Source organism: Urocitellus parryii, chromosome 1 (assembly GCF_045843805.1).
Source record: "Urocitellus parryii isolate mUroPar1 chromosome 1, mUroPar1.hap1, whole genome shotgun sequence".
In the NCBI taxonomy this organism is placed as follows: domain Eukaryota; kingdom Metazoa; phylum Chordata; class Mammalia; order Rodentia; family Sciuridae; genus Urocitellus; species Urocitellus parryii.
Genome location: NC_135531.1, coordinates 135,275,591 through 135,278,532, shown reverse-complemented (window position 1 = coordinate 135,278,532; position 2,942 = coordinate 135,275,591). Strand labels below are relative to the sequence as shown.

Below are 2,942 nucleotides of genomic sequence, written 5' to 3'. Positions count from 1 at the left end.
AATGCATATGCCCCCACCTGTACTTTCCCTATGCTATCATTCTGACACTTAAGAATATCTCAACTTGCAACCAAGATTTACAACCACTGTTCCTATCAATCAAATGGTGATGCACCAAAATCCCAATTCTCATGAATTTTTACATATTGAAATTACATTATTTACTTAAGACTAAAGAACTGGGCCTTACTTTATAAAAAAACAAAGATAGCCACATCAGTTTCATCCATATATATGATACTACCTATTCAATTTATTAAAAATTGTAATAAACATAATCAAACTAGTGCTCCAAACTTATGCTGTTCAAGTGGAAGACACTACAAGAGAAGACACAATAGAGACTGCCTTGCAATAAGAAGTACAAATTCCTTCTATAGAAATGGGAGAAATAAAAGGACAAATCTAGTTGTCTAAAAGACAATTCACTGTACACATTTTATTTACAGTTTTGTACACTGTCTTAATATGAATGGGACCGCTTTTCTACTTGAGCCATTTTTAACCAAAGCAAAATAACCTAAGTAATACAAAGTGTTAAAATACAGCATAAAGATACAAAAACAGACATACTAATTCTAGTTAGGAATGTAATTATGATGTTACATTTTTTTATAATCCACAATTATGTTTAGGAAATCACACAAACATAGATCACTGATTTGAATGAAATGCATAAATTTGTAGCAAAGTTTTGTAGTTACAAAAAACAAAAAAATTACCAAAGAATGCACAAAATTAATGTTTATTCCACCTTTGTGTCATATTCCTGGATCCTTCACCAATGTTACATGAGGAAAAACAAAAGCAAAACAAATGGAAAACTGAAATCAGAATCACTAATGTTATCAAGTAGGGAAACAAATAAATTAAAATCTAGCAGCCATCAGCAAGAGTACAGCAAAGATAATGCTGTCAAAAGAAACAAAGAAAATTGCTAGAAAACTGTATGCATCATACTCTTTCAAACCAGCAAAATATGCCCCTGCATACAATGGAACATAAACTCAATTTTTTTCCTATTAAGGTATAGAAACGCAAGTTCTTTTGAATATTGTGGATGGGTAAAACTTGTTTGTAATGGTAATTCTACTAAGCTAATACAGAGTGGGCCAGGAACACATTTATGGATTCTGGGGATGATGTGGACTGTGAATTCTTTGATTGGGATAGTGGACACTATAATAAAAATTAAAAAAAAAAAATGAACACAGAAGTACAAGACAAAGGCGAATGAGACTTCTCTTATATCTGAGTAACATTTAGATGGAATCAAATTTAAATGCAGTCCACTCTGCTTTTGAAGAGGCTTTGGTTCAGCTCCCAAATCTCGATTGCTTGACGCAGTCTCCTATGAGAATACTCAGAAGGTGTCTTCTTAAACAACAAACCTATTTTTAGTGGTGGAGCCGCTCTTAGTAGCTGTGTCTGCATGGGACTGATAACCAATCACTATCTTTGGAGGAAGTCCTAACCTTTCCTTGTATACTCTCCCTATATGTGTAACAGCCTCTCTGTTTTCACATTCAGTAGTCCATATTGCTATCTTATCACCTTTAGCTCTAACATTAACAACAGCTCCACATACATCATCACTGTAGTCATCAAAAGATTCTCCAATAAGGCACAGCAGTGTCTCTAGCCAAAAACGATCGAGGTCACTTCGTCTCTGCTGTTTGTTCAATGTAATGAGCCATCTTCCGCCCCGTTTGTTTTTCTCGTCTTCCCACATAGGCTCAATACCATCCTTAAAAAGTGAGTAGTCACAGCCAGGCATTAAATTACTAGACAACTGGATATGGTTGTATAGAGCCCAAAAGTCTTCAACAGTATCAAACTTAGAGATCAGTCGAAGGTTTGCTTGCCAAGTTTTACTTTTATCATTTTTAAAAAACCAGAGTGCCCATCTGTTCTGTAGAGGATGTTTTATATAGTGTTCTGGGTTAGCAACCTCCTGATTAGATTCTGTTTTCTCCTCTTCTGTAGGCGGGGGATTAGGAGAAGGGGTGGTTTCCGGTTCCACAGTCGCCATCTTCAAATAATCAGTCTTGAAGAACATAAAGGGGCAATGGTATACAATTTTCTACCACGCGGCCTGCGCAGTGGTTTCATTAATGAGGTTCTAGGCATAAAGTTAGTTAGACGAGATCGAAATAAAAACACAAGACTCAATTACCTTAATTCTATTGCTAGGTCCGAGATGGCTCCCCTCTCTGGTTCGCTCCTCTAGCCGCCCAGCAGGGCAGCAAGGATTACTCAGGGCTAGCAGGAGAGAGAGAGCGAGCACGCCGGGGAGTAGCCTTTTATTAGGGAACCAGAGATTCAGGGGAGAATTCCATCCAATGAAGGTTGAGGGGGGGCTGCACTCCAAGGTCAGGGTCAGCGATTGGGTCCCCGGGGTCAGTGGTCAGGCACACCCCCACACGGATGGGCTCTCTCATCAGGAGAGGGCCGGGAAAAACTTCCACTTATGCCAAAGTGCCTCAGACCCTCAACGGGAGGCACCCGATCACGTGTGAGAATGGCTCCCAACATATTCCCCCTTTTTTGTCTTAAAAATGAGGCGGCGGTTCATTCTCTGGAGTTCCTGGATTCTTGATTGGAAGACTCGCCATCCTATAGTTACAATACAAAAGAGAATTAACAGCAAAGAGAATAATCCAATAATGTACCAAGCGGAGTGTTTAAGAATATTTCCAGGGTTGAATCCATTTAACTCCTTCAATATTTGGTTAGCCAAAGAAGAAGGATCTGAAAAATCAGCTTTATTATTTTGAATGTCTTGGATATGGTGATGAAGTTCCAGAATATCCAAGCTATTATTACTATTTTGCCAAATACCTAATAAATGGTTTTTAACTTTCTCCCAATCCCAGAGAGAAGCATTGTACTTGGCAGCTGTAACACATACATACTTATAATTAGCATGGCATTTAAGCCTC

At 38.2% G+C, this 2,942-nt stretch overlaps 1 pseudogene; it reads right to left on the bottom strand.

Moving 5' to 3' along the window:
• Nucleotides 1–406: 406 nt before the first annotated feature.
• On the bottom strand, nt 407–2,032 carry LOC144256548 (eukaryotic translation initiation factor 4E pseudogene; annotated as a pseudogene).
• Nucleotides 2,033–2,942: the final 910 nt, after the last annotated feature.